General features: G+C 43.4%; 1 protein-coding gene across 2 annotated transcripts in view; it reads left to right on the top strand.

The window, feature by feature from the left end:
* MCC (MCC regulator of WNT signaling pathway) overlaps nucleotides 1–22,777 on the top strand; it is a 437,412-nt gene that overhangs the window by 256,647 nt on the left and 157,988 nt on the right. The window lies entirely within an intron of this gene.

Raw genomic sequence — 22,777 nt, 5'->3', positions numbered from 1 at the left:
CACGTGCTTCAGTTGACATTAGTGTTCTCCTTATGACTACATCTTTCTGTTAGGACCCTGCTTGCTGTGCACTGCCTGAAGGGTTATGGTGGTTATGAGCATTTCTGAAAAGCTATGGATATTGTGGCCATCATGCTTTACTTGTCACACGGCTTCTGGAATGAGATTTAACAGATTTTGTTCATTGTCCGTTCCGAGCCTCCGTGGCACTGTGTAACTCTTAGGGCCATGCTTACAATCTGTTGACTGTTCGAATGCCTCATGGCCTATCTTATCAACTAGCTAAACCCTAGCTCCCAAGGACTCTGATTTTTTGCATATTTATTCCTAGTTCCACGAGTTTGCTTCCTCAGCAGGAGATTAGGGAGGTGTGGGGTGGTCAGTAAGGAAGAGAGACCCCAGGATAAAGTGGCAAATAGGAATAATGATGACATGGCACATGAGAGCAGCAATCAGTTACTGCAATCTTACAGAAAACAGTTTTGGTTAGGTTATTCTAAAATACAGGTCAAGGAACCTTTTCACTGGAAAACAAGACTTGCGGAGTACAATTCTAAAATGCAGAAAAACTTGGGGCTCTTGGGTGGCTCAGTTGGTTAAGTGTCCGACTTCAGCTCAGGGTATGATCTCACCGTTCGTGGGTTCGAGCCCCACATCGAGCTCTGTGCTGACAACTCAGAGCCTAGAGCCTACTTCAGATTCTGTGTCTTCCTCTCTCTGCCCCTCGCTGCTCGTGCTCTCTCTCTCTGTCAAAAATAAACAAACATTAAAAAAATTAAAAATAAAATGCAGAAAAACAAGTACACTTCAGAAGGAAGAAGGAACACGACAAACAGAAGAGTGGGAGGAATTAAAGATGAAAATGATTAGTGTAAATCAAAGGTAAAGAAAAACCAGAATTGAGCGGGAAAGGGAAGCAGCAGCAAGGAGGAGGGTAAAGCTTTGGAGCAAGGTGGGTTTTGTTTTTGCTTTTTCTTGAAGCAATAGAGCAGACTGACACAGTAGAAATTGTGCAATCTGGAGAGTATGAGAAGGTCTCCCTCCCAGCGCCATGCAGGCAGGAACTGCGTTCTGTCCAGTTTTGTGCTCCGTGCCTGGGATTCTGTGCCTTGGCATTCAGTGTGTGTTGGTGCATGACCAGTAGGAACAGTTTTTCAGAGTAAGGGGCTGGGAATTGAGAATGAAATTGCAGGTGGTGATAAATGTTTCCCGAACCGGTAGAGATTTTGTGTTTGAATATTGGCAAAGTTAAGAAAAAAAAAAAAGATGCTTATATTTTGAGGCTTACATTTTGTTGTGTAAGTATAACAACTGCAAGCAAACACAGCAAAGCTGTCTGAGGTGTGGGATTCTTTTGGTTTTAAAAGATGAGGCTAAAAGATGAGGCAGTCAAAGTACTTTCCAAGAATGGTATGAAGGCTTGTCTCTGGCCTTCCCTGCGGAGGAGTCAGGTCATAGAGCTCTGTCTGATGGTGGCTGTCAGCAACCAACATTCATGCTGAAAATGTCTAGGGATTTAACTTTAGTGAGAAGGAAATGTGTACCATGCTGCTCGGCAAAGAGAGGGGTCTGGCTTTTCCTGCCTTTTAGCACTGGATATGTATGTATTGTTAGTACCCCCCCCCCCCACCCTCCCGCCCCGCTGGCCATATAAATATAAATACGTGTGTGTGTGTGTGTGTGTGTGTGTATAATGAATTGGTAAAGATTGGTTATGTATGTAATTTATGTACCAACATAATTTTATTTGCTGATGTATTCTTATTGAGAGATTTAGTAGAGTGTTATCAAATACCCACTGGCTTTTATTTTTAATTTTATTTTTAATTTTTTTTAACGTTTATTTATCATTGAGAGACAGAGACAGAGCATGAGCATGGGAGGGGCAGAGAGAGGAGGAGACACAGAATCTGAAGCAGGCTCCAGGCTCTGAGCTATCAGCACAGAGCCCAATGTGGGGCTCTGACTCACTGCGAGATCATGACCTGAGCCGAAGTTGGATGCTTAACTGACTGAGCCACCCAGGTGCCCCGACCCACTGGTTTTTAAATGCCAGATGTTAGCAAGGGGTTCCTTGGTGGCTCAGTCAGTTGAGTGGCCGACTTCAGCTCAGGTCATGATATCATGGCTTGTGAGTTCGAGCCCCACATCAGGCTCTATGCTGAGAGCTCAGAGCCCGGAGCCTGCGTCAGATTCTGTGTCTCCCTCTCTCTGCCCCTCCTCTCTTGCTCGCAGTCTGTGTCTGTCTCTTAAAGATAAACAAACATTAAAATAAAATGTCAGATGTTAGCAAAATGCACTATACTAAACTGCAAATATGTATTCTTCTTGGAATCATTTGGAATCTTACAGCATTTAGGGACATTCTCTTGGAGAAACCATGAATGAGTTTAAAATTTAGAGCGTTTTATTTTTCATGTTTAGGTTCTGATTTTAAAGAAAATCCATTTTAGTTTGCAGTATCCATTTTTCAGGCATGTGTCACACATAACTACTCTCATTTTTCATGATTTAAAAAATGTTAACTTTTAGGGGTACCTCGGTGTCTCATTCAGTTAAGGATTTAACTCGATTTCGGCTCAGGTCATGATCTCACAGATTGTGAGTTCAAGCCCTGCGTCGGGCTCTATAATAGCAGTGTAGAGCCTACTTGGGATTCTCTCCCTTCTCTCCTTTGCCTGCTCTCTCTCTCAAAATAAGTAAATAAACTTTAAAAAATGTTAGTTTTTATGATACGTTAGTTTCTAATAAAACTTCTTCATTCACGTGTGCTGCAAACTGACCTCTCAGCTAGTTTGGTTATGTTTGATTGAGTGGGGTTTGGGGTGGCCATCACTAACCTTCAGCAGTCAAGGTAGATGAGGGATAGAAGTCTTACTCTTCTGTCATGTTCCCAGTGTGAGACTGGACTCCTATCCACCCTGCTGCATATGCAGACGCTGATTGGCTAACTAAGTAGGCACGAAACAGCCACTGAGCCTGTTCTCTGAGCTTTCAGATGTTCTGTCAATACCGTATGTGAGAAGTTACTGTGAAGCAAATGTGACATTTCTGGGGCCAAAATTCTGCCAACTAGTCAGGATCCAATGATGAGAAGCCTCCAAGCCAGTGGCTCTATGCAGGATTGTTCATGAATCTAGAGGTGGGCACCATTACACAGGGTAAGGTTGGGCTTGTTAGATTCCCCTATCTTGTTTGTCCTTGGGTAGAGTGCCTTACCACACTTCTAGCCCACCTACATCTCTCAAACACCACTACTTTCACCAATGAGAAATGTTTTCTGACCTCCACTGAGCTAATTTACAAAGGCTTCAGGGTCCGGAGAGAGGTGAAGTAGCTGCCTCTGGTGTGAGGCTAGCTTGTCAACGCTAGTTGCACATTTCTGGAATATTGGGAGTATGTGTGCCTGGTTGGGGTGGATCCTGGTGCCTAAGGGGTAGATTAAAATGAACACATCCCTATTCTATGGTCTGTGCTAAATTATTGTTCCTATAGCTCTATGTTCACTGGAGATTAATTTCGTCCTTTATGGAACTTCCGTAGTACCAGTAAACCTTGGTTTCTCCTCCTTACTGTGTTCACTCAGGTCAGATCCTTCTTTTTGCCTGTGTATTTATGTTCCTGTGCCCCCACACATCCTGTTTGCTTTCACCTCTGCAAATTCCACCTTCGGATTCCTCACCACACTTGCCTTCCTACTTGCCAATCTCCTTCTGAATCCCAGCCACATTGAGTCTAGGGACATACATTCATCAGATACACTGGCTGGCTCATAGTCAGTGTAGATTTTATGTGTGTGTTGAGTGGGGGTGTGTGTTAGTCTTATTATATTCCTTGCATTCCAGACTAAAATAGAAGTTTATGATGAGGGCTTCATACGCGTTTTCTAAACTACTCCCACCCGGATTTAACAGAGCACCAAATGCCAATAGGTGCTGGATGAATATTTAAGAGGGAGAATTGGGGAGCAGGAAGGGAGGATATGGACAAATTATGGAAAGATATATTTAGATGCCCTCTAATTCCTGGTCAGAGTCACTTGTCTGGGCAGAAAAATGTCCTGTTGTACTGTGGAGGGCTTAACACTTCACTCTTTACAGCCACAGCTTTGTCACCACATTCCTTGCCCTAATTTATCCCTCTGTTAATGTCAAAATATGTGCTACAAGAGCCTACTGAATGTAATAGGTGACATCTAGTTGTGGTGCTACAATAAAAAGAAAAAAAAAAACACTCAACCATATGTCCTTTAAGTCAGAGAGTGTATCTTACAAATCTTTTAAGTTTTTTATTTTAATTCCAGCATAGTTAACATACAGTGTTTAGTTGCTGGTGTACGATATGCTGATTCAACAATTCCATACCTCACCCAGTGCTCATCTTGACAAGTGCACTCTTTAAACCCTGTCACCTCTTTTACCCATCCCCCCACCCACCTCCCCTCTGGTAACCACCAGTTTGTTCTCTACAGTTAAGTGTTGGTTTCTTGGTTTGTCTCCCCTCTTTTTTCCTTTTGCTTGTTTTGTTCCTTCAATTCCACACATGAGTGAGATCATACGGTATTTGTCTCTCTCTGACTTATCTCACTTAGCATTATACTCTCTAGATCATCCATGCTGTTGCAAATGGCAAGATTTCATTCTTTTTTTGTGGCTGAATTGTGTGTGTGTGTGTGTACACACATGCCACATCTTCTTTATCCATTCATCTATTGATGAACATTTGAGCTGCTTCCATATCTTGGCTATTGTAGATAATGCTGCTATAAACATAGGGGTGCATGTATCCTTTTGAATTCTCGTTTTTGTATTGTGATTACTGGGTTGTATGGTAATTCTTTTTTTTTTTTTTAATGTTTATTTATTTTTGAGAGAGTATGTGTGTGAGAGGCAGGTAGGGGCAGGCAGAGGGGGGCAGAGGATCCAAAGCAGGCTCTGCACTGACAACAGAGAGCCTGATGGGGATTTGAACTCAAAAACCACAAAATCATGACCTGAGCCGAAGTTGGACGCTCAACTGAGCCACGCAGTTGCCCTACAGTAATTCTATTTTTAATTTTTTGAGGAACCTCCCTGTTTTCCACAATGGCTGCACCAGTTTGCATTCCCACTAACAGTGCACGAGGGTTCTTTTCACTCCATATCCTCACCAACACTTGTTGTTTATTGTGTTTTTGATTTTAGCCATTCTGACATGTGTGAGGTGGTGTCTCATTGTGGCTTTGATTTGCATTTTCCTGATGGTGAGTGATATTGAGCGTTTTTTCATGTGTCTGTTGGCCATCTGGATGTCAACTTCAGAGAAATGTCTGTTCATGTCTTCTGCCCATTATTTAATTGGATTATTTGTTTTTTGGGTGTTGAGTTTTGTAAGTTCTTTATATATTTTGGGTACTAACCCTTTATCAGATATGTCATTTTCCCATTCAGTTGGTTCTCTTTTAATTTTGTTGATTATTTCCTTTGCTGTGCAGAAGCTTATTTTTCATGTAGTCCCAGTAGTTTAGTTTTGCTTTTATTTCTCTCGCCTCAGGAGACCTATGTAGAAAAAGGTTGCTACAGCTGAAGTCAGAGAAATTACTGCTTGTGTTCTCCTCTTGGATTATTATGGTTTCATGTCTCAGTTACATCCATAATCCATTTTGAGGGTTTTTTTTGTGTATGGTGTAAGAAAGTGGTCCAGTCTCATTCTTTTGCATGTTGCTGTCCAGTTTTCCCAACACCATTTGTTGAAGAGACTGTCTTTTTCTCACTGTATATTCATTCCTCCTCTGTCAAAGATTAATTGACCATATAGTTGAGGGTTTACTTCTGGGTTTTCTGTTCTTTGTGAACTTTTGTGCCTTTTTTTTTTTTTTTTTTTTTTTTTTTAATGCCGGGACCATACTGCTTTGATTACTACAACTTTGTAGTAGATCTTGAAATCAGGGATTGTGAGACCTCCAGTGTCGTTCCTCTTTTTCAAGATTGCTTTGGCTATTTGGGGTCTTTTATGGTACCATATAAATCTTGGGATTGTTTGTTCTAGTTCTGTGAAAAATGCTATTGGCATTAAATCTTACAAATCTGATCACTGTTGACAAAAATGGCTATAAGTATGGACACCATTTTTATAAGCAAAAATGAAATAGCCTGTAGACACATTCATTTATAAATTTAACAAAAACATTATCTACTTCTCTCTACTTCCACTTTTGTGTGTGTGTGTGTGCGCGCCAGATTTGGTGTCCCCTCCCACCCCCCTGGAGAATAGGTAAGATGAATGTGGAACTTAACCAAGACATGAGATCCCAGGAAGTAGATGATTCCTTATAGGAAAAGCCATGGAAGGAGAGTGTTAGTAGATGAACAGACACCAGGGGCTATGGTCTAATGTTTGAAAGCAGCTCCTTTCCTGTTCTGAGTGCAGTGGTGGCCTTGAATGAGAAAAAAACATACCTTGCTTTTTGCTTGACAACTTAATATAAAACTTTTTCCCAGAAGAAATTTCTGTACTGGGCCTTTATAATAAAATTATTGCAGCCATAAAGGTAGTCATGTATCCAAAGCCTAAAGGAAATCAGGATAGGTCTAAAATAACTGTACATTCTGTCATCCTTCTATTTCCTTTGTAGTCTTTATGGGCTCTGTTTGGAGGAACCCAGTGGAATTGCCTTAGGCACAGTCTGGTGTTTTCTTGCATTGCTTAAGCAGAGCATGGCTGATTGGGAACCGTTGATATATGACAGTTGGGAACAATAACATTCTGGGAATGAAAATAATTTTTGAAGCCTTACTTTCTCTACTTCTAAAGCATTTTAATAAGTTTGTTCTTTATGACTTCAGGTAAACATGTCAAGTATTCCCTAAAATCTGAATAAGTTCTGTATGCATGAGTTAATGAATTACTTAAAACATCAATCTTGAGATGTAAGAACCTGTCAGGAAAACCCAGACCCTTGATACAGAATATAATCTTATTCTGTTGGATATACAGCTTCTTTAAAAACCCTGGTTATAAGAGATGATATTTAGAGGAAGTAACTTAAGAGGCAATCGTATTCACTTCTTGAAGTGAATTTTAGGATCTGCTCTTGGATAAAATTAGATCACTATAGGATATGGATGTACACCATATCCCTTAACCCCTCACGGAATGACTTCAGAATCTGACCTCAGTTTTAGGCCTCTGAATTTTATGGTGAGTTTCTAATACATTAGAGCATTAAGAAACACAGGCCAGCATTTTTGTGGCCATGTTGTTGGTGGCATTGTGTTTGGGTAATACAGTAGGGACCTCTATAATTCTTCAGGCAAGAGATGTATCTGTAAAGAACTGAATCTTTTGGGGCGCCTGGGTGGCTCAGTTGGTTAAGCATCTGACTTCGGCTCAAGTCATGATCTCGCGGTTGGTGAGTTCGAGCCCCGCGTCGGGCTCTGTGCTGACAGCTTGGAGCCTGGAGCCTGCTTTGGTTTCTGTGTCTCCCTCCCTCACTGCTCCTTCCCAGCTTGCACTCTGTCTCAGTCTCCTTCAAAAATAAATAAACACTAAAAAAAAAAAAAAAAAAAAAAAAAAAACCTTAAAAGATTCAGTTCTTTAATTTTTTTTTTTTTTAATTTTTTTCTTTTTTTTTCAACGTTTATTTATTTTTGGGACAGAGAGAGACAGAGCATGAACGGGGGAGGGGCAGAGAGAGAGAGACACAGAATCGGAAACAGGCTCCAGGCTCTGAGCCATCAGCCCAGAGCCCGACGCGGGGCTCGAACTCACGGACCGCGAGATCGTGACCTGGCTGAAGTCGGACGCTTAACCGACTGCGCCACCCAGGCGCCCCTTTAATTTTTTTTAAGAAACGGGTGTTTTTACTTTTTAATGTGGTACTGTTGTTTGCTAAAATTTCTGTGACTTCCTCTTTGTCTCCGTTTCTGGTACACTTAAAAGCAAGTGTTAGCTTCTTCACAGCAATTATATTTGTTATGGTTAAAAACTTGTGGGTCTTTTAGTTTTCTTCTTCAGTTCTTTCACCTCATTTCAGAGGAGAAGGAAAATCTCCCATCTCAAAGAATCAGGTTGAAGAAAGTTACAAAGATCATTATCCAAAGGATTTGGTCCCTCATTTTTTTTTACAGGGCTGCAGCCTGAGACAGATGAGAGCCATCTGGGAGGCAGCTATAAATAGCTTCTGGGTATTCTTGAAAGTTGGTAGTTTTTCTTCTGCATAAGATTTAGGAACTTTGTAGAAAGAAGTCAATCTTGTCCATTGGGTTAAAGCACAGATAGATGCCAACTTCCTTCTCCTAAAGTTGGCCATGCAAAGGATTGATTTATTATGAATTTGAATTATCCAGCTTACGAATTATCATACTTTGTGACTTTCTTATATCTTTAGTAATAGAACTTTTTTCTTAAAAAACAATTCATAGGCTAGCCCATTTTGTCTTTATCTTTACTACATCCACGTTAGCTTCTTTAGATACCAGGAGCAGGTGAGTTGAAATGTATAAATGGGGAGGAAGTTGAAATCATAGCACAAAGTGGAAACTGTGGGATTATTATCTATGTTACCTTTGGTAAGCAAATATTGCCTATGTGTAAGCATTTAGCCAGGTAAAATCTCTTCCTTCAAATGGAAGGTGAGGTTCAAACATGACTGAACTCTCAAACTTCTCAGGCTCCACCTCTGCTATGAGAGTAAGGTTCTCTTTCAGCAGGCCACTCTAATGTTGAGCCTTGGGGGTGGGGGGAAGCATTTTTTTTGTATTGCTAACACAAGTCTTTCGTTGAGGTTCTTTTTATAGGTGTCTATCTCTTAAGCTATTACCATGCAGCTATGCCTCATTTCACCCAGTAGGTGTAACTCTGAAAAGTTGTGAGTATAACTCTTATAAATGAGCTCATATTTAGGTATTCTAGGAAAACGCTTATTCAAGGGAGCCCTGCTGAGAATCATTTTGTAAAGTGCTGTGCTCAGAGTAGGCACAGGATAGCTACATGGATGGACAGATGAAAAGAAGATCCTTTTATATGACAACCCTTTCATTAGAGCCATTCTCTAAGATTCATTTCCTCCAGAAGCCTTGTCTCCCAAATCAAGTATGGGTGTCCTTGGGCCCTGCTCCAATAATGACCTTTGTATGTTGTACTATGCTAATGTTAATTAAAACAGAGTGTACCTGATGCTTTACTGTGAACTGGGCCCTGTGCTAAATATCTCTCATCTGTTAGCTCCTGTGATCCTGGAGGCAGGTCCTATGAGAGGAGGAAATCTCAGTTTAAAGATACTTGCTCATGGCTTGCCATGTTGACATAACTGGTAAATATTGGAGTCTGGTTTCAAATGTGAGTCTGACCCCAAAGCTTCTAGCCCCTGAAGCCATGTGTTTGTAACTTCTGTGTGTGTCCACTAGATGCCAGCTCCCTGAAAACCTGAGCTCTGTTTTGTCCACCTTTGTCCCGCTGTGCCTGGTGTATAATAGGCTCCCAATGTGGATGAATGGAGAAAGAAAGGCCAAGGTTTTGGTTGGAGGACCTGGGTCTAACTCTGGTTCTGGTACCAGATAAATCATTTGACCTCTCTAGAGCACCACATAAATTAGGGAAATAATCCTTGCCCTGCCTACATCACAGAGCTATTGTGAGGGTCAGGTGAGAAAAAAGCTTATGGAGGGGCACCGGGGTGGCTCAGTTGGTTAAGCATCTGACTCTTGATTTTGGCTCGGGTCATGATCTCACAGTTTATGGGTTCAAGCCCCATGTTGGGCTCTGTGCTCAGAGCCCGCTTGGGATTCTCTTTCTCCCTTCTCTCTCTGCCTCTCTCCCCCTCTCAAAAATAAGTAAAAATAAATATTTTTTAAAAAGAGGAAAAAAAAGGAAAAAAGTTATGGAAACCACAAGGAGCTATATAGGAAGGATTCATAGACTAATTACCTAATTTACCTATTTTATAAGTTCAAAACTATTCAAGGCTCTAGGGCTCCTGAAAGCACCTGAAATATATTTTTTAATTTTTTAATGTTTATTTATTTTTGAGAGAGAGAGAGCCCACATGAGTGGGGAAGGGACAGAGAGAGGGGGAGACACAGAATTTGAAGTGGGCTCCAGGCTCCAAGCTGTTAGTACATGGGTCAGTGCGGGGCTCAAACCCACAAGCTGTGAGATCGTAACCCAAGCAGAAGTTGGACGCTTAGCTGACTGAGCCATCGAGGCCCCCAAAGCACCTGAAATATTTAAATATTTAGAAAATAATTAAGGAAAGGATAAGGGAACAAAGATTTTGATCAAGCTGGGAGGAGAAAATGCCTTAAGATAATTTAAGGTCTTTTGGTGTGTATACACACATTGGCAAGTGGGCAAACAGTACAGTTACAGCTAGGTGACAATAAGCATCCCAGGTTAGTGGAGCGGATGGGGAGGGTGCTCAGTGGAGCTGGGATGCTACCTTTCCCAAGGAAGTGCCTTCATTGTGCTGCCAAGCCTCAGTTTCCCTATCTGTAAAACGAGATACTCGAACTGAATGACTCCAGGCTCCAGTGATATCTGTCATTCTAAACTTGAGGGTCTAGGGCAGTCCTGCGGGACTGAATGAGTTCTCCAGTTGTGTGGTTGTTTGTGCTGGGTGCCAGCACACCGTGTCTGTGTGCTGCATCTGGCCTTTCTCCCTGCTGGCAAAAGGGCTGGATAGAACCTCACAGGCTGGGACAGCAGGATCCCTGTGTATCCTTCAAATGTCTTGTAGAACAGTGCTGGGTTCCACAGCTGGTCTGTGCACCACGTCGACTGAGCTTCTCTTCACACCTTTAGTTCTAATGCAGTAGTCGTACTTGGGAGAATGTTTTATTCCCCACCCCCACCCCCCACACCCTTAATCCATCAATTTGAAACTATTAGATTTCCCTTATTTAAAGCAAGTGCATTTTTTCCCCTTGGAGTACAACATAAAAATATTCTTTAAGACTTTATTTCAATCTTAGAACTATTTACTTATATTTTAAAAACGTAGAGTTTTTAGGACTGATAAGAATGTGCCCTGTGATAGCATCTTGTTTTGTAACATTCATTTTCAAGTGCATTGTTCAAGCTCCATGTTGACACTGGCAGGTACACAGAGCAGGAATGACAAATGGCCTAAACGGGAAGAAAAGTGCACAAGGGACATGGCAAGCTGGGTCTCAGGCTTTGTCTCCTTTATCCTGTTGAGGCCCTTTCTCGATGATATAAAGCCATGTTCATGGACTTGACCCATAGAGGCTCCAGGTCAGTCCCATGAAGGAAGCAAGCAGGGCAGGTAATGTCCTCATTATAGCTGAGGAAATGAAGTCTCAAGTCATACTCCTTGCGCACAAGCCTGTGGCTGTTGACTCTTCTGTCTCCAACCCCCCTCTTCTGACTCTTTGCACTCTATCAGTTGATTTCCATTTCAGCACTTAATGTAAAAGCTTCAGGCAGTGCCTCCATCTCGCCAGCATAAAACACATCATGTTTTAGGGACTCGTTGAGGAAAATGCTAGTGAGGCAGGAGTCAGGAGAAAGGAGAAAGAAGGAAAAAGACCAAGATCGGCACTTGGATTGCCTGCCTCCTTAACCAACAGTGGGCAGCAACCTTGTGATGGAAACCCCTGCTGCTTTGTCTGTAAAACCATATTCTAGCCCCCGACTGCCTGTGTCAGCCTTGACTGCCTGTGTCAGCCTCGTCATGTGTTTAGGGGAAAGTTAGGGACATTTCCACTTTCCCACTAAGTATTTGTAGATCTATCATTACCTGTTCACATTTATCTGTTGGTGCATATAAAATTAAGACTTCAAAATGGATTCAAGTTTCCAAATTAATCCACCTTGAATCCGAGGTCTAATATCTGACAAAGTGCAGAAGGCATTGTGATCAGAAAGTCGTTGGAATTAGCTTCCCTTCTGGTAGTAATTGTCAGACAGAAAGCAAACCCCTTTGGAATGAATCTCCCCTTAATTTCTCCTGGCTTCTTGGCATCTCTGCTCTCCCCTTCTGTTTTCCTGCCTGGAGAGAGCGGCTCTCCCCCCAGGCTTTCTCCTCTGTAGTGTTTGCCCCAGCACCCCTCAGAGCCGCCCCACTGGTTGGAATAGAGACCGGAATATAAGCTTCAGGTATTTCAATAGTCAAAGTAAATTTTTATTTGGTGCATTTTTTTTTTTTAATCTTTGTGTATTTCTGAGGAAAAGAGGTTGAATTTTGAATTGCTATCATCACAGTTTTAGAGCTAAAAACGTTTGTGTTCAAGATCAATAAGTAGAGCTTTTTTGAGGGAGAGAGCTCTGTGTGCAAAGAGCTTCATCTGCCAAGCCGGCTTCATAACTTAACATTGAGTGCTGGAAAAATCCTTTGTGACGACTTTATATATGGCCTCGCATTCTTGTTCTTACGCGTAATGCTGATTAAACTGTTCTTACAAAATCTCAAGACTGCCTCTCCAGGCACGTATGTTAATGGTTCTCTGGGAACACCCAGAGATCTCCCTGACAGTTCGTAGGCTGTGTACTCATCCCTCTTATTTATCTTATCTGCTCAAAAAGGCTGTGGAGAGAGACCAGTGTTCCCCTGTGCCAGCCATCATATTTTAAGAACAGGATAAAAATTGCTGGAGAAAGGTGAGAAAGTAGAGAAGATTGATCTTTACTCAGTTTGGTTCCCTGGCACTTTCTCTCAAGTTTAGTTTCATTTACCTCTGGTTAAGGAGTGCTTTAGACTAGTTTGGATATGAAAAATCTTAGTAATTGTTTTAGCATTCTTTAACAAAAATGCATCGTACTTAGTCTAGATTAATCTGAGAATAAAATGCCATGTTGCCTTGCCTTGGGTCTATTGTCAAAGAAATCTAATAGCAAAGCCCAGACATCTGGTGGTTTTGAGCCCCTCTTAACCTGCCATTTCATATGCAGCTTTTATTACGTAATCTTTTGATCTGGTGGTAGTGGTGATGTATGTACTCTTTTATGGAGCCCAAGAACGATTTTTATCACTGCCTCTGTGTGAAACCCGACGTAGTTTTCTCATCCTGGTGGCTTGCACAGTGCCTGGTTGTGTGGTTGAATATTGGTTGCCGAGTTGCTTTGTTAAAGCCACAAACTTTGGAAGTGAAATCATCACACCAAGCGATCCGGCTTATGTCGACTCTTCTGTAAATAGTACGCGCTGGGGGAGTATTCTCTGGCCCCCGGGGAAGGTCAGCAAAGTGGTTGTGAGACAGAGTAATCTGGTCTGGGTCGTGCTGAAAGCTCTTATTGATATGGGATTAGTCTCGGTGGAGACAACGCGCTGTCACATGGGCATCACTGCAATTGAGTGGAGTGAGGTGGGAGGCCAGTGGGGGGAAGGGGACGCTGCTGAGTCACTGAGTTCATTAAAAGGCTACTGCACGGGCGGGCAGCAAGGCCAATCCCTGGACTGTGCCGCCACCACACCCACACCTCTGGGTTGGTGAAGACTCCACTCCACGCCAGGCGAGGAGAATAGCAGCCCTTGACAAGGTAGGAACCTGAGAAGCTAATCTCTGTCCCAGGCCCCAGGTACACACAGCTGAGAGCCCCTGGGCAGATCCATGGGCGTGGAAGAGTGAGGCCCCAGCTGGAACATAGGACCTCAGCCTCTGGTCCTGAGTGCGGGCTTCTCTGTGCAGATGCAAAGGGGGTTGGCCACCAGAAGATCGCCTGTCTTGGTGGCTCAGAAATTCTGAAAGGGAAGAGAGGAAATTGTATATGTGTTACGAGTAGCCAGCAGTCACAAATAATATTTCTCCAGATCGGGCATCATTTAAGGTCCTGTTTAAAGTCGGCAGTGAGCAGGCATTGTTGGTGTGGGTGAGAAAAACAGGGTTAAGGATGTTAAGTCACTGTTCTTTCATGGGCTCCATATAGTTAGTCTGGAGCTTCTATGCTACTAGAAAAAGTGCAAAAATGGCCAATTTTTGTCTGAATTGGGACTGGGGTTTGGGAAATGGAGGGTATTTGGGGTGGGGGGCAATGGGGACAGAAGTCCTGAAGTCTCATCTCTCTAGGAAAGGAGGGTAGTTTTCTGGTCTTTGCCTTAAGTTTTGTCCCCAGCCTTAGTCGGCAGCACTCGGTGTATATGAGGGCATGCTGCGGGCCAGGTGGACAAGGCCTGTGTGTTTGTGTGTCTCCACCACAGACACTGTAGATACATCTGAATGACTATTAATAAGTGAACATGACCAAAAAAAGGAACTATAGAGATGAATCTGTGGACCAGTTCTGTGTGTACATTGTCAATAAAGATTGGAAATTGATGGTGGCTGCGGAACACCTTTCAAGGTAAACTCTGAATGACGGAACTCTCCACTGTAGGTTATGAGTCCTGGAGAATTCATTTGGGCAAATCTTGATTGAAAAAAATGGCTGCTTGGACTAGACGAATCCTTTTTTTTTTTTCTTTTTCTTTTTTTTTTTAAAGTAAGACGTCATTTCTTCCTGAAGCTCCCTGTGCTTTCAGGTGGAAGATAGAGGTTGCTTTATTTTTTAAATTTCTTCTCCAGCTCTCCCCTTTTTCCCCCCTCTTGCAGAGCTGAACATTGAGTTCTATTCATCTCAATTTGTTCAGAGGTGTCCAAGGCAAGGAAGGCAGACAGCAGATGTTTGGTGGCTTCAGTAAATGGGGGATATTAGTAATGGAGGATAGAGGTTGTACAGGGTCAGGGAAGAAGGAAAGCTTGTTTTGGTGCAAGAAAAGTTTGCTGTTTAATTGGTTGTGTTGGCAGCCAGTAAGGATTGGGCAGGAAAGAGTGCAAAGATGAAGAGAACAGGGTGTATGTGTGTTGGGGGGGGGGGGAGTCCATTCCTTGCCCCTGTCACCTCTTTCCTGGCTGGCGTGAGTGTAGCCTGTCTGATGACATGTTGCTTGGATGGCCCGTCAGGAAACCACTTCATTCCTGGCTCCCCTGGTCTCAATTAGCTTGAGTGTAAAAACTTGGTTGGTTTAATCTGTCCCTCTAGCAGAATAAGACTTTCCCTTTTTAAAGAGAAAGGAATGTGTGTCTTGGGCATTAATGAACCTCTATTAAACTAACCTTCCTGCGTAATTAAATTACTCACTTTGAAGTGAAGGAGCACCTAAAAATGTTGAAGTATGATCCAGAATAGAGTTGAAATATTTTTTTTTCAAATTTTAATAAAAGTTCAAAAAAAGGAGAATGTCAAAAGCATCAACTCTGAAATAGAAGACGTTTGTTTAACAACACTCATAACTGGGGAGAAAAACAAACGCTAATCGGTTCTTGGATTTTGTAAGTCACCAGCAAGGAGCCACAGATGCAGTTTCATCTAACTTGGAGCTCTTGATTTATGGAGGGGCGTGGGACGGTAGATTGCAGTGGGCCAGTCATTTCTAACTCTAGATCTGAGCATATGTAACGGAAGATGAATTTTGGAGGGATAGATCAGAAGCTTTTTCCCATGTGTAGTGGTTAAAATGAGAATTGAAATGTTTGATCTCAACCTGCCATACTCCAGATGACCTGTCAATGACCCAGTGCAGAAAATTAGCCTCCCATCAACTGCATGGTCAAGTTGGTTTGTGTTGAAGAAATGCAAATATATTTAAAGATTGAACCTGATAAAAGTCATCTCCCTCTCCTGGGTTTATGGAGGACAGCGCTAGTTCCCCGCCAGCTAAGAAGTCTTCATACCTCACCCCTGGACGCATCTGACACATCCAGATAGTTCTGGGGGTGCTGTCTAGCTTCACACCCCTTCATTGCTCTGTCTTTGAAATTCTGCTTTGTTTCTGGGAATTGACCCTCTTGCTGATGAGGTTGGATAGATTTTTTTTTTCTTAAGTTTTATCTAACATTACTGTATATTTGAAATAAGTAAGGGGCTTTCTGTGTCAGCTCAGTCTGCTTTATAGACCCAACGTCTAAACTTAAGTGGGCTGGGAAGTTGAAGATGGTAGAACATTTCTCTAAGTTGAACCAGTAAGTGTTAGTGTTGGAAGGAACCCTATTAGCCCTTCCTTTGTACAATGTTCTAGTGGGGAGTGGATCTGTGGACATGTAGGCAGTGATGTATTCTTACAGCAACAAGTGGTTCTACTGTGAAGTTGTCATCTTGACACACGGCTGTTTTCCTATGCGCTTCTCTGGATGGCTTTCTTTGAACAAGATGCCCCTTCCTATTCTGTTGCTTCCACCAAGGCTATATTTGTATGAGATCACCTTTCCTTCATATATTCAGGTTCATGGTGTTTATTACCCATAGTCCATGCATTTATGATGGCATTCCAGCTCCCTTTTATTCTTTCCTATTGGGTTTGAATCCCCTGTTATTCTATCTTCCTTCCTTCCTCTGGAGCTAGGTTTTAAGTTTCACCTAAGCGTCTTTCTCCACTTCCCATATTTCACATTAAAATTTGTTCACTGGGTCAGTTTGTCATTGCAAATTTCTTTTCACTCGAGCTTGGGAGGTACCCTTTTTCCCTGTCAGGGGTCTTTATTCTAGTGCCTTATACATTGCCTAAAATATAAAAATCCTGTTGGGCATCATCACAAATGTTGTTACAATACACATCCACTTTATCTTTGAAAATCAATGACCTTCACCTGAAAGAAGCCAGGAAAATACCTCCCTTCGGTTTCAGGACTGTCCTCAGAAAGTTCAGGAAGTTTTAATGGTTGTTCCTGCATAAAAAAGCAGATGAGGAGAAGAGAGGGTGGGATCAGCATTGGCAAGCTGTCGCATCCTTCTCTGTACCATTTATCATTTTCTTCAGGAAGTCTGCACCTTTGGGGAGTAATGATCTCATCCATGAGGGTCTCCAGCAGCTTCCCCCTCTTCCCCTGCAGTGGCCCTGAGACTCCTTTGTGCTCCATAGTTGCAATCCCTGCTGCCAGGCTGGGGCTTCCCTGCTTAACCCGTAGCCTGTTTGTGACTTGTGTTAGATAATGAATCCTTTCAGGAGTCTGAAAGCTGCAAACCTTCCTCCCAGAGGAAATACACACATGTTCAATTTGCGTCCAGTTTCGGGGGATTTGGCAGATCCTGACCAAGGTGTGTGAACTCCAGGTGAAGGATCCTTTGCATAAGCCGTACACATGGTGGCTTTGAAACTTGGCAATTTATTTTTACTACAGTCTGTGTTACAGATCGTCTGTTCTGCATGTTGTGTGGTTTCGTTTATTATTTACTTTCAGCCCCGGGTACACAGGATAGGGCCAATCATAGTTCAAGTCGTCCTCTTTACTGGTCCACACAGGGCCCTCTTGCATCACTTTTATTTCTGTGTAACAACTAACACTTGTGAGCCCACCCCCAGCTCAGAAACTAAAACCTGACCGTATTTACCTCCACCTGTGTCGTCCTACCAACCCAAGCCAGTGTCACCTCTCTCCTGAATCTTACACCAATTGTTGACTTGCTTTCTTCAGAAATAATTTTGTCATGTATGTATGTTTCTAAAGGGTCAGCAGGGATACAGTTTTAGTTCCTAATTCCTCTCAAGAAACCTAGGAGTTCTCTGAGGTTTTTTATTATAATATTTTGAATATATTTTAATATTTAAAAGAATTTAAGTATTAAATACTTTAATATTTATTTTAAAATACCTGAGCACCTACTAGGTGTTAGATACTGAACGGCAGGGGAAGGTGGAAGAAGATGCCAAAACCCTTTACGTTCAAATAATTACACCAGCAGAGACACAAACAAATTGAATCACCTTCTCTGGGTGATACCATTTCTGTATGGTAAGAGACCCATTTTAAGTCAGATGTACACATATTATGAACAAGGAAACCCACAGTGCCCCTACTTCCCTTGGGTCTGGACCTGTATCGGCTCACGGTGCAGCCAGCAGCCCCCACTTTCCTCCTTAGACCTGTGCTGTGCCTCCAGCTCACACGGCATTTGGTGATGCGCCTTCCTCTTCTCACATGACTCTCCTTCCCCTTCTTCCCACCTCGGCTTACGGAAGGCAGCATAGTGTGGTATGAAGACCACAGGACTCAGTATCTGTGGCCTTGGGTTCAGGTCCTGGCTTCCCAGGTGGTCTGTGTTGAGCAGATTACTTAGTGCCCTCTCCTGTCTTCCCTTGAGGGCAAAGCGACGATGGTGATAACTCCCTCATAAGGTGCTATGAGGATTGAATGACCCAAATGCCCATATTTCATTAATCCATGAAATAAAGTGCTTTAGTACATAGTATTCAGTAAGTTCTCAATATTTGATGTCACTTCTAATTGGTTTGGGCTGCCATGGCCCAAGAAATAGGAAGTGAAAATGAAAGAGATGGGTTCTGTCACCTGTAGTCTGAGATATCAGACTTCCTGGGTGCTAGAAGGGGTCTAATAAGAGCTTCTTTTAGTAAGAAAGGAGCCTGTCAGGGTGACCTCTGGCCCAGGACAACCTTTCTCACTTCAAGAAGTCTAAAGTCCTGTTTCCATGCTATTAACACATGCTGTCATTTCCTGTTCCTGTTACTACACAGACATGTTATGTGTTCAGAACTAAGGTTCAAGCTTTCTGAGGGCAAAGACTGTGTCTTTTATTGTCCATGTGACATGCAAGATGACACCCTTAATAAGTAGTTGGAAAGAAAATCAGTAGAGGTTCTAGATCACTGGACCCGTTGAAACCTGGAGCCCTAGACATGCTTCTATTTACCCACAGATTTAAAAAAAAATTTTTTTTAATGTTTATTTATTTTTGAGAGAGACAGAGATAGAGCATGAGTAGGGTAGGGGCAGAGAGAGAGGGAGACACAGAATCCTAAGCAGGCTCCAGGCTCTGAGCTGTCAGCACAGAGCCCTACATGGGGCTCGAACTCACAGACCGCGAGATCATGGCCTGAGCCGAAGTCGGATGCTCAACCGACTGAGCCACCCAGGCTCCCCCACAGATTTTTTTTTTTATTAGCATTGGGAAATAGCCCTTTGACATCAAAATATTTCATTTAAAAATCCAGATTTTTGGATTTTCTTAAAAAATTGTCTAGCAACACGGGGTCCGCATTCCCATCTGGCAATGAATGCTGGTGTTGAGAAGCACATGCCCAGTAGTAAGCAGGGCACGCCTGTTCCGTTTGTCACGGACGCCCCTGCTCCGTCACGTTCACCCAGCCTGCTTCCCTCGTGTCTCATCTGTCTGTCCTCCTGGGAATGGAGTTTGTCACCTGTCCGCAGCGTGTTATGAGAGCCTGATACCAGGAAGGAGGGTGAGTCGTCCGTTCAGTGCTGCTTCTAAGACCTGGCACTGGGTCCTGGGGGAGGGCGAGGGAGATGGGAATGAAGAACAGGATTAGTTCATGTATATCACCGATAGGTATACCCATAGTAGGACAGTGATCCACGTTTGGGTGTGACTGCTGTAGAAGGTGACAGGTGCCAGGTGAGTGGTGGAAACAGAATTGAACGGAGTGGTTGTAATTTTGCCTGAGCTGCTTGGGGCGGGGGTCTCAGGAATGAGACTTTGCTCTTGAGGGATAATATTTCAACATCTAGAGGGGAAAATGGCCTTCTCCCTGGAGGGAGTGACGTATGCAGGAAAAAACAGCTGTGACATGACCAGTTTGACCCACACATGGAGGAGCAGAGGGAGCTGGAAAGGGAGGAGGGGTCAGACAAGGGACCTTGAAGGCCAGACAGTGGCATTTGGAAATAGGCACTAGGAAGCTGCCAAAGACTTTTGAGAGTATTGTGATCAAAGGAGCTTGAGAAATGAACATTCATTCTTTTCAACTGCCAGCAAACATCGCAGGGGCAGAAATGGCTGTTAACATGTTTGCTTGACTGGCCCTTGTACCCTCTATTCCTGCTTTTTCTTGAAAACCATGTCTTCACGCGGTGCTCCAATGATGTGGGAAGGGTCCCTTTTCCTTCCGGCCTGTGGCTTCTGTCAGGTTGGCAGAGCCCCAGTGACCCCAGGCCCAGAGACAAGTGATAAATTTCACATGCAGTTTTAAGTACATCAAAGGGGGGTGGTGATAATTGGAAAGGAGTTTACCTGTCTCTAATAAAGAGATTGGAAACATGTTTGGGGCTGCTCTAGGTGATGTCACGCCTATTCGGACAGTCGTCTGTGTCTGGCTCCAACCAGACTGTGGGTTCCGTTCTCTAAGTGGGACTGGTTGGGATCTGATGGTTATAATCCGCTGCCTGACGGCAAGTGCTGGCTGAGATGCTCTGTCTTCTCCAGTGATGGTGAGAAGTGCCACAGCTGAGTAATTACTGATTGACATCCGCACAAGTCTGCTGCTGTCCTCACGCCAAATGAGACCCACCTGCCATGTTGGAGCTGGCTTATTCTGCTCCCGTTGATGAATGCTTGGCTGTGTCTAGTCCGTTCTGTGCCCTCAGAAAGCGTATGGTGCAGTCGCCATTAGAAACGCGTACAGATGCTTCTTAGCTGGGATGATCTGGTTTCACTCGGAGTTAACGTCACTGCTTCCAGAGATGACACTGCTAGCCTGGCTGGAGTGTCCCCACAGAAAGCACAGAAGTGAGGCCTGCCCTTGGAGCTGCAGGGGTGCACTCTCCTTTGTTGACTTGGTGACACTTTGAGGTTTGGTTTATTTTGTTGGCTTTATTTATTTATTTTTAATTTTTTTTTTTTCAACGTTTATTTATTTTTGGGACAGAGAGAGACAGAGCATGAACGGGGGAGGGGCAGAGAGAGAGGGAGACACAGAATCGGAAGCAGGCTCCAGGCTCTGAGCCATCGGCCCAGAGCCTGACGCAGGGCTCGAACTCACGGACCGCGAGATCGTGACCTGGCTGAAGTCGGACGCTTAACCGACTGCGCCACCCAGGCACCCCTATTTTGTTGGCTTTTTGCACTGCATCTAAATTCGTTTCACAACGGGTCCTTGAGAAATGATTGTTAATAAAGGAATTCGAGATTGCAGAGCTCTTCCTAGTGAACGGAGTGGCGATCACATAGCAACCATGTGGCATCAGGAGGCCTTTCAAATAGTGTCCAGTTATTTTCTCTTCTGTGGGGCTCTGCTGGACTTGTTTAACCCATTTATTCAACGTAAGTGTCGTGAGTGTCTTTTGTGTGCACTAAGCATCAGGCAAAGCTGTGGAGGTGTCAAAGTGAGTAACAGACAAGTTAACACCATGCATGCCTGCTGGGTGCCCTGATTGCTGTGACAGATGATAGGCAGAATCATTGACTTGTCAGGTGCAACCATTTCTTTTTCCCTTAGCCATAAAACTAGAAATGTGATGGTTGTCACTTCATGTGCTTGGGTTACAAAGTGAGTTCTCTGGACGCTGGTTAATTTTGCCGAAGTGCTATTTCTGTAGTTTGTGCAACTGCCACCAGGTGCCCAGTGGTACCTGCAGACATGGGGTAGAAGCGACAAGTGGATGATCGCCATGTGTGAGTAACCAGGGGGAAAAACAGGAATAGCCCGCCGAACGTGCTTTCATAGAAAAATAGCACATATTACCTAAGTGATGCTTTGGTTAATCATTCTTAGGAAACAAACAGATGAGAGGAGGAATCCTTAGGTGTACAGCATTCATTGGGGAAAATCCCAGGTGGTCTGTAGACAGAGGTGTACAAATTGGCCCCACAAACAGATGGAGATGCACATGTTTGTGTGATTGAAGAGCATAGGCTCCTGGACAGTGGATCCTAAGCTATTAAGTGGTTTCCTATAAGAAGCAGAATTTACTCTTACTTTCCCCATCTCTGTGGTGTTTGTATTTGTAACAATGCATAAAATACGTGCAGATGCATGCACACACACACGAGTACTAAACTGACTGGATATGGAAGGAATTTCTAGGCTTAAAATTAGTGGGAGAAATAACAAAAGACTAGATCGATAGGATTTGACAACAAACGTGTTACTTTTGTGGAAAGAATTTAGATAAACTAGAGAAAATATTTCCAACAAATCTACTTTACCATCCTCAAAGAGCTTAATACAGTAAAAACATCTGGTAGGCTGAATAGAACGTGCACCCCACTAACCATGTCCGCATCTTAATCCCCAGAATTTGCGAATAGGTTACCTTACAGGATAAAAGTGACTTGGTATATGTGATTAAGAATCTTGAGATAGAAGTGTCATCCTGGATCACCAAGTGGCCCTAATATAATCAAAAGGAGCTTTTATAACAGGACGCAGGAAGATGGGAAGTGGGAAGAGAGAGATGTGATGAGGAAAGCAGAGGGTCAGAGAGCAATTTGAAGAGCGAGGCTGCTGGCTTTGAAGATGGAAGAAGGGACCTCAGGCCAAGGAATGCCAGCAGCCAGTAGAAGCTGGGAGAGGAGAGGAGGGGACTCTCCTTTAGAGGTTCTGGAAGGAGCCCAGACCTACTGACACCTGGATTTTGGCCTACTGAAACCATTTCAGACTCATGACCACTAGAACTGTAAGGTAGTAAATGTGTGTTGTTTAAAGCCACTAATTTCATAGTAACTGGTTACAGTAGCAACAGGAAACTAAGAATCTGAATGGATGAGAAACTTCCCTAATGATGTCTGCTGTCACTCAGCAAGTGCTTCTGTGTCTAGGCTATGTCGTGTGTCATCTCTGAGTCCTCACAAACCTATGGGGAAGGTGGTGTAACTCTCCTTTTTGCAAATAAGTTCAGTATAAGGCTTAAATTGTATGTCACACTGGGACGCCTGGGTGGCTCCGTCGGTTGAGTGTCCGACTTCAGCTCAGGTCATGATCTCACTGTCTGTGAGTTTGAGCCCCGCGTTGGGCTCTGTGCTGACAACTTGGAGCCTGGAGCCTGCTTTGGATTCTGTGTCTCCCTCTCTCTCTGCCCCTTCCCTACTCATGCTCTGTCTGTCTCTCTGTCAA

This window comes from Leopardus geoffroyi, chromosome A1 (genome assembly GCF_018350155.1).
Source record: "Leopardus geoffroyi isolate Oge1 chromosome A1, O.geoffroyi_Oge1_pat1.0, whole genome shotgun sequence".
Classification (NCBI taxonomy): Eukaryota; Metazoa; Chordata; class Mammalia; order Carnivora; family Felidae; genus Leopardus; species Leopardus geoffroyi.
Note: the sequence above shows the minus strand (reverse complement) of the source record. Positions and strands in the feature narration are given on the sequence as shown.